At 40.6% G+C, this 15,469-nt stretch overlaps 1 protein-coding gene across 1 annotated transcript in view; it reads right to left on the bottom strand.

Annotated features, from left to right (window-relative positions):
• LOC122787839 (dedicator of cytokinesis protein 7-like) overlaps positions 1–15,469 on the bottom strand; it is a 4,057,077-nt gene that overhangs the window by 2,192,770 nt on the left and 1,848,838 nt on the right. The window lies entirely within an intron of this gene.

The following is a 15,469-nucleotide window of genomic DNA, read 5'->3' as shown; positions in this document are numbered from 1 at the left end:
CACACACACACACACACTTTCTTTGAGATTTGATTTATACACAAACACACACACCTGGAGAAGGCTGGCACAGGTTTATTAGATATGCCCCCTTCTGCCCACAACATAAGGTAGTTAGCACTGCCACCAGACTCTAACGTATCAGCTACTACAAGCCCATTCCCAAAGGGTGACCAATTGCACTGTGTAATGTTACTCTTCTCCAAATGGTAAGTGTGTCCAAGGCTAAGGCTATTTAGGAGTGGCCTATACAGTGTCACCAAATTCATGCAAGTACTCTAACAGCTTATATATCTCTACGCAAAATCAGCCACCATTAATAGGTTTAAATATATTTAATAATAAATAAAAGCACAAGACAATGCTCTTTAACTCAGCACAGTGACAATAGATTTCACTCACAGGAAATACTTTAAAATAACATAGTAGGACATTCTCACATAAATATAGAAAACATCTACACTAATCTTGCTATATTCCTATCTCTAAGAGAAACTATGTTCTAAATACCTTACTTACACAGCAAGGCAAGAAGTGCTGGTGAGTTGTAAATAGGTCCAAAACAAGAAACAAAATGCACTCGCTCACTCTCTGAGATAGTTCTTAAGTTAATAATAAACATTACTGCTGGGTTAGCTAAATGACATCACTATTTGACACTTGCATCTAGTTCCCAGGCTAAACAGATTCCAACAGAATTTAACATGTCTCTATGAAAAATACTTATCTCTTAGAAGCTGACAATTCTCTCTTAGAAGCTAGCCAGAAACTGGAAGTCGTAAAACAATTATCTTGGAAACCTGTAATTACCTCTGTTCAAACAATAGAAAGAATTTCCAGCTGCAGACATCCTGTCTCTTAGCTTGAGATAAAATGACTTTATAACACAACGTAAAACTCTTTACTTATCAACTTATTTTCTTAGAGTTTTGCAAGTTAACTCTGTATGTCCAACTTCTACCATGAAAACACACATTTGCATTGACATATAGCTTATACACATTTCTGCTCTTTTCCAGCAGGGTGCACTGTGGTTACCATCTTGAAGCTCAGTATAGAACATATAGTTTTCTTTCATTTTTAAGGCAAGCATACAAATCATATTACTATTCACAAATGACATAGAATTATTTACAAAATTCTATCTAGCTGGGCTGGCAGTGTCACATTGACCATAACCTGTTACTGCAAAAACTTAAAAAAGCATACCATCTCAGATGAAGTCTGCAAATGGTTCAAAAAACAGAATCTGACACCACTGATATCAACACCTTACCCACTTCTGTAGGTGTTCCCAAGGATCAGTTCCTGGACCACTACTCCTCTCATTATTCCTCAGTGACCTCCCTTAGGATATACCAGACCAAAATGTTGACCAGATTCATTAACACCTACACTAAGTGTACACAGTCTGTATTGATAAACATCCATACCACATTTTTTGTGCTTTTTAGTCACTCAGGAAGATTTCAATAAGTATACATGTAGTCTAGGCTGCAAAATAATCAGTACGAAAACTACAATTATGAGGAAGAAGGTTTGAGTTATGCTTGTGTTATCTGTTCATTCATAATGGTATACACTTAGTGTAGGTCTTAATGAATCCCAAGGGTTATCTTTTTACACTGATGATATTATCACTAGGATACTACCCTAGTAAAATGAAATCAACAACTCACTGCAAAATAACTTTAGGCTAATCAGGAGGAGGAACTGAATGTGCTCTTATCAGTTATGTGAAAAAAGAGACAGGCCAGCACAAAGTGGTGTGAAATCTTTTTATTTAATTATGGCATATGGGCAAAAAGGTATATAAAATCAAAGAACCAGACCAGTTTTAGCTAAGTCAAGCCTTCCTCAGTGTATGCCATATAATACACTAGTATCATGCACCATTAAATACCTGCAGATAACAACATAAGTTCTTCTCATTGGTTGATTATAGTTCATCATTAAATTCAGGGGAAAACAAACCGCCCAGTTTAATTATCCATTTTTTCTGTTTATTGTTCAGAATTGAGTGCCAACCATTTTATTGCATCTATCTCCTGTGATCCTATCAATGATAGTAAATCTAAAATGTGCAGTTGTGTGTGTCAGGACATGCTTATATAGAGCACTAGATTGTCTTTTATTCCTGATGTCACTATAATGTTCATTACTATGTAGTCTTTGTGGTCGAGATGTCTGTACAATATAGAATGCTGAGCAAGAACATGTGGCCAAAAAAAATACCCAATCTGTATTACTGTTGGTAAGAATTTGATATCAAATACAACAGGTGTATTTTTACTGGAAAATTTTTTGGATCTGGTTACCTGAGAACAATGTGCACAATGTCCACAAGGGACGCAGCCATATAATGGCTCACCCATAATTGTATGTTGTTGTTTGTGTCTATCGTATTCCTGCCACCATTTACAGTGGCTGAGATATGAAACCAATTTCTTGCCTCTACAGTAGGAAGATAATCATTTGTGATTAAGAAAGTTGGATAATTTGTAATCATCTAACAAGATATTCCAATGTCAGTTGATACTATCCATCAATATATATTGGTATTATGTTGTTGTCTTTCGGCTTTTCCCAGTTAGGGGTCGCCACAGCGGAACTCCGGTCCGCTAATGATTGGCAGTAGATTTTCACAAACGCCGAGGTGCCAGCTCGACGTCCAACCTTCAACGAAGGCACGTGGTCAAAAAACAAATATTAGACACCCCCAATTGTTCCTTATCCTTATAGGTCAGTAGTGCATTCTTGTCCTGAGCAAATGCTCAATTACTTGCAGTTAAGACACTGCCTGACTTGTAGCCCCTGGTTTTGAACCTGCAGACCAAATCCTGTCTGTAATATTCATAATTATCTGGATTGGAACAGATGCGGCTCATACAAAGCAACTGTGATTTTGGAATGTTCCTTATAATATGAGGAGGATGGAAACTGGTGGCATGCAGAAGTGAATTATATTGTGGATATTTACGAAATACCTGGCTATCCTAAGTGTTGTCCATGTTTCTGGTCACCAGAACATCCAGAAACAGATGAACGGAGAAATTCAAGAAAAATCTTGATGACTGGATGGGAAATAGGAAATTCACCCCAGGGATCACTTCTGTGGCTCTGCTCGACAGTGGCACAGGAAAATAATTTTCTTGGGTGGCAAAATCCCTGGTACCTTTTTGGCTAGGCTTGTGTAGGCCCCAGGGCCGATAGCCTAGTACCTACCTATGGATAACTAAGACCAATCAGGAAATGTTAATTCAAGCACCAAAAGGGAAACTGGCTAAGCTTAAAATGTCATCCAAGTGAACCTATGTTGTAGCAGTAAATAGTTTTAAAAAGTGCCCTTTTTAGATCACTAAGTGCCCCTCTCTCCCTCGGCCCCCACAGTCTTCAACAGCTTCCGATGCCTCTGTGCCTTCACACCACATGCTCCAGAAACCTCTTCCTCATTACCACAATCAACAGAACATGCTGGAGCAACAGGTTCATAACCCAGAGACTGCCCCTGCTATGACTTCCCATACATGTTAAGCAGACCACCTCACTGACCCTCTTCAAGAGAAATCTTGATGAGTGGATGGGAAATAGAAAATTCACCCCAGGGATCACTCCAGTGGCTTTACTTGACAGAGGCACTGGGAACTAAGGTCAGGTGGCATGATGCCAGGGTAATCCTATGAGCTAGGCTTGTAAAGGCCCCAGGGCCATTAGCCTAGTACTCATCTATGAACCTATGAAACGTAATTTGTTGTGAATGGTAATTCACCATAAAGTGTATACCCCACTTATTACCATTTAGATAATCAACAAATTCATTTAAATATTCATTACCCACCCTCCAGACCATCCAACAATCATCTAAGTAGCATTTCCAAATATCTATTTCATCCAGATATATATTATGACTAGAATCATAAATCAACTGTTCTTCCTAAAAGGCCATGAACAAATCAACATAGATTGGGGCAAAAAAAGCCCCCATGGCAGTGCCTTGCAACTGCCAAAAACATCTACCATGATAATAAAAAATATTTTTGGTAAGCACATGTTCTGCTAGACAGACAAAGAAAGTATTGAACCCTGGTGGATATAATTCAGATCTATCTAATCAGTACTGTAAAGCCTGTAAACCCGCCCAATGGGGAATGTTGGTATATAATGCTGACACGTCAAGAGTACATATTAACCACCCAGGCTCTAATTGCATATCAGAAATGATATGTAAAAACTGCGTAGTGTCCTGTATTTGTAATCTAACACATTTTAATAAAGGCTTCAAATATTTGGTCAGAAACTGAGACAGTGGTTCAGTTAGTGAACCTTTTCCTGAAACAATTGGCCTACCTGGTGGATTATCCAAGTTCTTGTGAATTTTTGGTAATAGATACAAGTATTATTTATGAGGGTCAGACACAGTAACGTGATGTAAAACCGAAGCAGAAATAATCCCTTCCTCTTTAGCATTATGGAGAAATTGGTTGATTTGTTGTTTAAACCTGTGACTAGGGTCCAGGGACATATGCATATAATATCGGCAATCACTTAATTGTCTTTCAGCTTCCCCATGATATTTGGCCCAGTCCATTACTACCACAGCTCCACCCTTATCTGCCGGTAAAATAACCAAAAAATAAGTCATGTACTCACCATAATATTACATGTGAGTTGTTCATCTCGCCTTCATTCTTTACTAATGGGTTCGGAGCTGATCCTTGGCTCCGACTCGGCCAACTGCAAAAGCTCAAGGTCTTCAACCAGCTCGAGGCCAACTCCTTATCCTATGATGCACCCTTCCCTCAGATGTTGTTTGCTGCGTGACTACTTAGTAGTAGAAATATGCCACTCAGAGAGTTGGATAAGAGACAAAGCACTCTATATAGATCTCAAGTAGATTGGATGGGGGTTGGAAGGTGAGACGTAAAATGAAGGTGAGATGAACACATGGAACGTTATGGTGAGTACATAACTTCTTTATGTGAAGTTGTTCTATCTCGCCGTACATTCTTTACCGATGTGTAGCATCCCAAGCACCATCTTCTCGGGTGGCTTACGGGAGTATATTCCTCAGAACTGTGAAACCAAAGGAGGCCCTGTCTACTTTGTAATGAGTGATAAAAGCATGAGGTGTTGCACAAATAGAGTCTAATGGTAACCTCGCAGAAAACGCTAATGAGGTTGAAACAGCTCTAGTAGAGTGGGCCTTTACTTTTTGTTGCAAGGGGGCATTTTGTGAATTATAAATGAAGGAAATGCAATCCGATAGCCATTTTGACAAGGTTACTTTTGTCACTGAGGCACCCTTCTTTGACTCTGAAAAGGAAACAAAGAGTTGATCCGTTGACCTGAATTGTTTCGTTCTGTCTAGGTAAAATCATAATTGTCTATGAACATCAAGTTTGTGCAGCATGTGTTCTATCCTATTTGAATATTGGGGAAAGAAAACTGGCAACTCAATAAACTGGTTAAGATTTGCCTCTGAACAAACTTTTGGTAAAAAGGATGGATTAGTTCCCAACGAAACTCTGTCATTATAGAAAATCAGATAAGGAGGTTTGATGGTTAAGGCTTGCAGCTCAGAAATCCGTCGAGCAGAAGTAATGGTTATCAGAAAAATAGTCTTCCATGAAAGGAATTTCAAAGAATAAGATGAGGCTGGTTCGAAAGGAGGTAGTATGATTCTGGATAGAACAAAATTTAGATTCCATGGCAGAACTGGAGCTCTGATTGGTGGCCTCAAATGAATGGCACCTTTAAGAAAGGCTTTGGCAAGTTGATGCGACATGACATTAGAGCCTTGGAAATCAAAATGAAAGTTTGATATTGCTGCTAATTGAACTCTAATGGTAGCTGCAACTGCTCCTTCATTAAAAAGTTTAGTTAGGAATTCCAATATAGATGGGATCGGGGCTAAATAAGGATCAACATCATTCTGAGAGGCCCATAAAGAAAATCTCTTCCATTTGCTAAGATATAACTTTCTGGTAGATGATTTATGAGAGGATGTTAAAATATGTTGGGCCTCAGTAGAGAGGTTGTAAATCCTGGCTATTGTGGGAATTGGAGCAGCCAAGCTGTCAGTTTTAGGGAATGAAGGGAAGGGAGAAGAGCCTCCGATGAATGGGTCAACAGATCCGGAACTGGGTCCAGGATCCAGGGTTCTTCCAAAAGATGAGGCTGGAGGAAGGGAAACCAAATCTGCCGAGGCCAGTAAGGGGCTATTAATATCATGATCCTTCCCAGAAGTTTTGCTTTCTGTAATACCTTGGGAATCAGAGGGAAGGGGCGAAATGCATAAGGGAGACCCAGGGGCTAATTGTGCACCAGTGCATCCCTTGGGGCTTCCCCTGGTTGGGGAATTAAGGCAAAGTAGCTGCTGCATTTTGTGTTTGTTGAGGTGGCAAAAAGATCGCAGCAAGGCTGGCCCCACCTGCGGAAAATCCTTTCCGTTACTTGTTGCTTCAGGGACCACTCGTAAAGCAGTAAGACTGCCCTGCTCAGCTTGTCTGCTATCACACTGGATTTCCCCAGGATGTGCGTTGCTAACAGAAAGCGCTGTGAGGAGACTGCCCACTGCCATACTCTCATGGCCTCTCAACACAGGGGGTAAGATTCGGTTTCTCCTTGTTTGTTGATGTACCAGACTACTGACATGTTGCCCGTCTGAACTGCAATTGTTCCCAGATGTAGAGAGTCTTGAAAGGGCTGCAACACTAGAAGTACCGCTCTCATTTCCAGGACATTTATATGTAGATGAGCCTCGTGTTTCTTCCATGTGGCTTGGGCTGTTCTTCTCTGAAAATGCCCCCCCCCCAATCAAGGAAGCATCCGTGGTCACTGTGGCTATGGGATTGGGTAGAATGAATGAACGTCCCTGAGATACATTCTGAGACCTCAGCCACCATAGTAGGTTCTTCTTGCACGCATTCGTTATGACAATTTGATGTGACATTGGAAGTTCCTGAAAGGACCATTGAAAGAATAGAAGCCACTGTAGAATCTGCATGTGCATTCATGCAAGGGGAATGGCAACGATTGCTGCTACCATCGATCCTAGCAATTTTAATACCATTGAGACTGGGGCTTTTTTTCTCGGAAGCAGGTTGGATAGTTGTTCTCGTAAGAGAGACATTCTTTCTGGAGGTAGACAGTGTCATAGAAACTGTGTTTAGTTTTGCTCCTATGAAAATGATCTGTTGCGATAAGGCAGATTTTTCTGAGTTGATGGTAATCCCCAATTGATTGCATAGGTGTAAGGTTGTGCCCCTCGCATGAATGAGTTGATGCTTGGTGGTGGCAGTGAGGAGCCAGTCTTCTAGATATGGAAACACCTGGAATCCCAACCGTCTCAGGTGAGTGGTGACTACTGCCATACATTTGGTGAACACTCTGGGGGCTATAGTGAGACCAAAGAGCAGAGCGCAAAATTGATAATGGCTGGCTCCCAGCCAGAAACGTAGATGATCCCTGGATGGTCTGTCCATCTTTATGTGGTAGTATGCATCCTGAAGATCTGTAGAGCACATCCAATTGTCTTTCCCCAGAAAGGGAAGTATTGACTGAAGCGTGACCATCCGGAACTTCATCTTTTTCACTGACTTGTTTAGTCTGCTTAGGTCCAGAATAGATCTCCGGTCCCCTGTTTTCTTTGGAACTAAAAAGAACCTTGAGTAAGTTCTGGATCCCCTTTGGTCTGCTGGGACTGGCTGGATGACTCTTTTGTCCAGCAACCTTTGGACCTCAAAGGCTGCTTAGGTCCCTGTGACTGGGTGGAATGTCTGGGATTTTCTTTACTAGAGGGGTGGGGTGGCGAAGGGAATAGAGTATCCACTGGATATTATGCTTTGTACCCAGCTGTCTTTTGTTATTTTTAGCCAGGCGTCTAAGTACAAAGATAGGTGTCCCCTGACTGCCTCCACAGATGGACAGTCAGGCCTCCTCTCAGGAGTGCTAATAGGGTTTGCCACAGAACTGCTCTCTGTCGCCCTGGTTCTGCGGACCCCCCGACGCATGGATGGCATCTTCCATTATTACCCCCTCCTCTGCCTCTAGAGGGGGTGTCACCACAAGTGTTTTGGAAAGATCCGTGAGACTTACGGAACCATATCTTTCCACCTCCCCTCCCTTTGGGGTAGCGTGTATTTGGGGTAGAAAAACGTACACCGATGGCAGACAAGGTCTTTCCATCTTTCTCACTCCCGGTAAGAGTTTCCTTAACCTTAGGTCCAAAAAGGGATGAATCATCAAAGGGGGTGTTAATGAAGAAAGACTTAAAGGGTTCAGCAAAGGAACATAAGCATATCCAGGAATGTCTCCTGAGAGCGATTCCTGTACCCGCTGCCCTGCTCATACCACCAGCTGCATAAGACAACAGACGCATGGAAGAGTTCACTATTGAATTAAGAGTGGAGAGCTGGGAAGTTTCCTTGTCCGAAACTCCCGCAGCTACTGAACCCTGTAGAGTATCTCCTAGCTCATTCAGGAGATCCCTTTGTAATCTAGTAAAACGTGTGAGGTAGTTCAGCAATCGAAGAACGAAGGCTGCTGAACTGAACATATGCTTCCTGTATCTGTCCATAATCCTAGATTCCCTAGTAGGAGGATGAACAGATGAAGTCATCTCCGATAATTCCTTCTTGGTGGCTGCCGCCACCACCATAGCATCAACCAGTACTCCCTTTGATAAGGTAAAATCTGTCTTGTGGGCTGGTAATAAATTTGTTAGGCCTCCTAGGGAAGGCTCCGTGGTGTCTGGGGACTCCCACACCCTTTGAGTGAGTAATTCCAGCAACTCATCAAAGGGTGGAGACACCCAAGAGGTGGATGGTTGAGATCCGAAAGCCTTCAGGAGAACTGACTCCTCATCAGAAGGGTTACGGGATTTCCAGCCACCCCTCTGTTTAAGAATCTCTAAGATATCTGCAAAGGAGATATCTTCTGAGGGGGACCGTGGGGACCCTTCTGACTCATCCAAGTCAGTATCCAAAGTGACTGACTCCTGTGGGGAGTCCAAATGCTTCCTCTTGCAGTGTCTCTTCCTAGGCAATTCTTCAGTGGGGGCTTCTGGAGAGATCTCGGAAGAACATGGCTCACTCAATGGAGCTTCCTGAGGCTCAGGATCTCAATGCTTCAAAGGAGCATGTGATGAAGTGGAAGACACCGGTGCTTTCAGGGAGGCAGCTGCTTGAACTGATGGAGTCATTGTCGGGGTGGACAAAGCCCTCCTCATAGCTTAGAAGGCCCCTCGGTCCCAACAAGAAGAATCCCTCGGATCCGAAGAAACAATGGAAATCGTCTGCGCCGGTACAGAGGGCTCTGAGCCAGAGGTCGGGGCTGAGCTCACTCGAGCCAAGGCCCCGAGAGGTAAAGTTGGCACTGACAAGTCGGTCTGACTGTCCTCCCTGGACCCGACTGGTGAGTATCGGCCCCGAGATTCCTCGGTCAGTGCCGAGCGTATCAGGGCAGTCAGGGCCGGAAAACCTATAGAAGAAGGTGTTGGACCTAAAGGGTCCAATATCATCAGTACCGTGCTATTCGGCTCCGAAACGTCCATGCAAGTCAGAGGAGGAACAGAAGATGTAGGAGGAACTAAGATAGGCTCCAAAGCTCCCTGGGTCGGTGCCAATAGAATTTTTGCTAGCGCCGGTATCTGTAAGAGCTTCTTCACCACACAGTCCACATCCAGATCAGACAGTCTACTTGAGGCCCGTGAGGAATGTCACGAGGACACAGATTGCAGTATAGGAGACTTTAAGGTTGGCGATACTGGCTCCAAGGTCAGGGACTGGCTCCTAACCATAACGACAGTCAGTTCGGAAGGCTGTGGAACCAATGTTGATGTTTTACTGGAAGCTGACTTCAATGACATGGGGATTTTGTTGGCTCTGTCTTCCTTGAGTGTTTGTCTGGCTTATCCAATGATTCCTGAAATGAAGATTTAAGCAGACCTTTATCCATCAACTTTCCTCTTCCTCTCATGCAACACTCTTGAGCTGAAGGAGTGGCATATAGAGCATCTTTCTTGCAGGTGAACCTCACCCAAACAGTAAACACATTAAATATGTCCATCTGTTATGGACATCTTTTGCCCACATCTAGGGCACTTCTTGAAGCCAGAGTTGCTTTCTCTTTTTCCTGGTGTGACATCTTCCACAACAGCAAAAACAATTCACACAAGTATTCAAGCCTTGAAAGAGAAGGGCTTAAACTAATCAAAACACACAAATTATTTATACACCCTGTGTAAACAGAAGGGCTGCAACTGCAGTCTAACATACCACACACAGTATGCTAACACTAATAAGAAACAGAAACCCAATGGCCTAAAAATACGGCCACTAACTTTACTAAATAGGAAGTAAAGGTAAGTATATACCCTGTAAAAAAAGAAGGGCTAAACAACACACTCTAATAGGGAAGAAACTCTGTGCCCTACAGACTGTTCAAACACAAAGTCCACACGTACATGGAGCCCAAAAATCAAGTCCACAAAAGATTTATTGAATGAAGCGCTTTTCGTTGACGTTGAAACGCCAACTTCATCAGATTCAAATAACTTGACAGATTCAAGACTATAAATAACTTCTTCATGGTCATATGACTGCCATCAGCTGACAACAAAACTCATTTAAAGCAACTCAAACATTTAAATACAACAATTTAAAAGTTCACTTTCACAACTTTGAAAATAAAATAAAACATAACGCCTTTACACCATCCATCTATATAAAAGTGTTTGAAGGTGACATTCATTCAAATAGAATAATCTATTTGAATATTTACTGGACTTTAACAATTACACTATATATATATAAATATTTTAACCAGTTCTATCGCTGGACTAGTAATAGATTAAAATATACACACACACAAGCAATAACTACATGAGCTCAACCGGGCATTCCGACAACCCACATTTACTTATTTCTAATAGATATTGACATTACTATATCTATACCGGATCACGAAATATATAAATGTTACTGACAACCTATATACTCCTAATTAGATGTCAAATTTAGCCAAAGATGTGTCCACACATATACAATAAATTTTCAAGAAGAGTAATAACAGTTATCTATTCAGACTCTTTAATTTTAAGAGGCAAGAAATGTTACAAGCCTCATTTAAACCAGGACTAAAAAACGCATTTAGTCTAACCTACCATAATGACTCACGTTCTTCAAGTAACAAGTTGAATGGCCCACCCCTGGTGTCCATACAAATTTGGTCAATCGCTTTAAATAAGAAACTGTGGTTGTGATACTCCGCCATATGCCTAGCTAACGGGTTCTCCCCCTTCTTCTTTTCTATGGCATGGGTATGTTCATAAACCCTATCTCTCAGCCTACGTTCGGTTTTCCCGACATAGAAAGCTGGACATAGCTGACATCTTGCAATGTAAACCACGAGTTTGGAATTACAATGAAATTTCTTCCCTAATTTGTATCTCCTACTGTTGATGTTGAAACTTTCCCCTATCTCTATGTACCTACACATCTTACAGCATCCACAAGTGACCATCCCTACTTGTTTATACAGGGGACCTGTAGTTTTTCTTTCCAATAAATTCTTAAGATTTGCTCCCTTCTTAAACACCAGTTTTGGTGACTGGCCTAATTTGTTTACCAGATATTTATCAAGGGAGATAAAGTCCCAATTTTTAGATAAAATAAATCGAACTACATGGCTGTCGCTACTAAAAGCTGTTATAAAGCTCATTCTGAATTCATTAATCCTTACTCTCCCATGTAGTTCTTCAACAAGTGAATTTTCATTGTTGGTATCACCTAAACTAAGGGCCTCTTGACTTGTTTCACATATTGAACTGTTGTTAAGTAGTGGTTTAATCTGGCCAATTTGTCTCTTATTACTGACTTCTACTACTAGAGATTGGACTAAATAGGATGGATAACCTCATTGTTCAAACGTACACATTCGTCCCTAAAATCTGAATCCAATGTAACCATCCTAGCAGCCCTAATAAGTTGTCCTTTTACAATGGAGCGCTTTTGATAAAAAGGGTGGTTACTCAAAAAATGAAGGAACGAATTAACAAATGTATAAATCAGTGCAATAAAATGCAGTCCTAATTTTCTTGTTTTGGTAACCACATAATTTAGTATTATGGCACGACAGCAAATGCAATGTATGGGTGATGTGGGATTTACTCAACTATGCTGACTGCAGCCCGTCATTGTTTATGCATCTGAATACAGACAGATCCCTATCAGTGTACAACAATTTTCATAAAGTCTACACAATTCCCAGAATTCATTGCACTGGAAATGAATGCAGGTCTTTCCATCCCTTATGAAAAGAAAGAAAATGAAAGAGAAATTCATTATGAAAGCTTGTGGTATGATTAATATGTGGCTTCTCTTCAAATTAGATATAATCTTTGGTTTGCATATCATATAAATAATTGCTATATGTATTGCTTTAAGTCAGAATATCCATGATTCATCTACACAGAATTTGTTTCAGAGTCTATGAAAGTTAAGCTTCATTTAAGCATTCTTACCAACTCCCTGTGATTCTGAGAAAATTAACTTAATAACAATGTGCACTGGCCTGAGTCTACACAGAATGTTCTGGTACAATCCTGTAGCAAACAAGGTGCTGTTTCATTTCTTTAACATGCAATAAGCCAGTTAAAAATGTTGCATCATGCCAGGATCTCATGTTCTGTCTGTGCTTTACAGGCTCCTATCACGTGAACAACTGTAAGTTGGCATAAACTACAGTCGTGCTTCCTATACTATTTATGTCTACAAATACCTGTTTTTAGGAACAGCTGCAAAGTAAGCCTAGACATGTCTAAGAACGTGTGGGGGTGGGGTGAAGACTTCACTAACTATGGGTTCCTTCCATCCTATAGATATGCCAGGAAATACCAGGAATTCTTATACATACAAACTAAAATCAGAATGATGCCTTAGCGTAAACATTCCAGATTTTATCATTTTAAACAATGTCACTCGATCTTTTGTAAACCTTCAGTTGTGAAAATATACTTAGTGCAAACCCAGAGTCCAAGACACAGAGATATTTAGGAAACTACTCTACAATGATGACCACATGAGAGGCACAGTCAGTATTAAGGGCATAGGTAAAATGTATTCAGTTAAATTGTCTAAGTTAGACCAAGAAAGTATCATATCTGACACATTGAAACAGCAAGAAGGTCAAAAGCAGGTGGGAAGCAAGTTCTGAGTACAAAAAGTGTGCTTTAGAAAATGCATCGACAATGCCAGTTTATTAAAGAACCCGAACTTAGGAATCCAGAATAAACTTTAAAAAGTGGCAAAACAACATTTTGCACATTTGACTATTGTGTGACCTGTGCAAAAGTAAAACACTAGCGTTTTTCATTATGAAAACGGTATTAAATCTCATTCTGTCTCTGTTGTTATACCAGGAATTCCGCCTATTTGTTTATAGATTTTGAGGAGGTACCATGTTTCAACTGCTATACAGCTATGAAAGAAAAAACAGGTGGTGACCTATAATAAGGAATGCATTCCTGGTGTTTTTAAAACAGCCGGATGGGACAGAAAGCCCCCGCCAAGAGAAGTAAAGTAACATTATAATGTGACTAGTCACAGTTATTACTGAAAAGTGACCTTACAAGTATTAGATAGCAACAGCCTGAAATTATGTACTCAGTGTTCTCTGCAAACCCACAGAGTACTGTCTCAGAAAAATGCTGGGTGTGTTACTGTTTATTTTAGGGAGAATGTTTTGCAGTTATGTTTTCCTGCCTCATTTCTACAAAGCTGTTCTTGATGTTTTTCTTTAGTTGCCATTTTCTGAGGAGACATGTAACCCAAGTGCCTGCTGTGACAAATTAGTGTTATGGTAACACTGCTTAGCATGACTTTTAAAAGGAACGTGCAAGAACACACCGGTGGCTAATGAAATCTGCAGGGAAAGTTCTCCATCATTCATGCTCTGCATCCAAAACACTAAATGTTTACATTTCTACCAAGTAGTAATGGACCTTCACTCAGTCTTATTGTGGAACATCCTTCATCTGAGGTAGTTTATGCACATCACAACCATTGCATTACTCACAGCCTTGTTAAAATCCACTTTTGCAATAAACCGCAGAAGTCAATATAATATGCGCATCCAAGAATCATAGCACTAGCCCATTCTGCTGTGATCTAACCTCATTTAACTCAGACAGGTTCAGCTACAGTAGAGAGTAGATTATCCAAACTAATTGGGACCTATGATAGTTTGGATAATCAAACATACACTGAACTGGATAAAAAAAAACGTCTAAAATCTTGTTTTTTCTGCATCCAGAAAATACATGTTTCAACCATTCGGTGATTCCAGTGGACGATATAGCAATAACCCACGCCTGGGTGTGGGTAATGCTGGATTTACCCACAGTTGGCGTGGTTTGGTCACGGGGCGCCCGAGTGGCCAAACAAAGCCAACCGGGTAAATCCAGCATTACCCACACCAGAAGTGGTTATTATATTATAATGACATTATTTAAGAAAAAAAATAATTACTTTTCTTAAATAATGGCATTGTATAATGCCTCCTTGCTGCCCTTCCGCAGCTGTCTGGTATTCTGCGGCAGTTTTGATGTACTGCGCATGTGTATGCCTACGCTGTACATCAGAGCTGTGGGCAAAAGCAATGGAGAAAGCAAGATCTCTGTTGCTTTTTACTGTTTCACTATGTTAAATGGGTTTAACATAGCGAGACAGCTTTAAAAAAAGCAATGGAGAATCTCCGTTGCTTATTTTAAAGCTGTCTCGCTATGTTAAACTCATTTAACATAGCAAGACAGTTTTGAAAAAAGCAACGGAGAAAGCAAGATCTCCGTTGCTTTTTACAATCTATTTCGCTATGTTAAATGGGTTTAACATAGCGAGATAGCTTTAAAATAAGCAACGGAGATGATCTCTGTTGCTTATTTTAAAGCTGTCTCGCTATGTTAAACCCATTTAACATAGCGAGACAGGTTTAAAAAAAAAGCAATGGAGAAAGCAAGATCTCCGTTGCTTTTTACAAACTATTTCGCTATGTTAAATGGGTTTAACATAGCGAGACAGCTTTAAAATAAGCAACGGAGATGATCTCTGTTGCTTATTTTAAAGCTGTCTCGCTATGTTAAACCCATTTAATATAGCGAGACAGGTTTAAAAAAAAAGCAATGGAGAAAGCAAGATCTCCGTTGCTTTTTACAAACTATTTCGCTATGTTAAATGGGTTTAACATAGCGAGACAGCTTTAAAATAAGTAACGGATATCTCCGTTGCATATTTTAAAGCTGTCTCGCTATGTTAAACATAGCGAGACAGGTTTAAAAAAAAAAAGCAACGGAGAAAGCAAGATCTCCGTTGCTTTTTACACATGGTCTCGCTATGTTAAAGGAGTTTAACATAGCGAGACAGCTTTAAAAAAAGCAACGGAGATCTCCATTGCTTTTTTTAAACCTGTCTCG

The sequence above is a fragment of the Protopterus annectens genome, chromosome 13.part0 (genome assembly GCF_019279795.1).
Source record: "Protopterus annectens isolate FY-2018-M chromosome 13.part0, PAN1.0, whole genome shotgun sequence".
Classification (NCBI taxonomy): domain Eukaryota; kingdom Metazoa; phylum Chordata; order Ceratodontiformes; family Protopteridae; genus Protopterus; species Protopterus annectens.
This window is presented reverse-complemented; position numbering and strand designations above follow the sequence as displayed.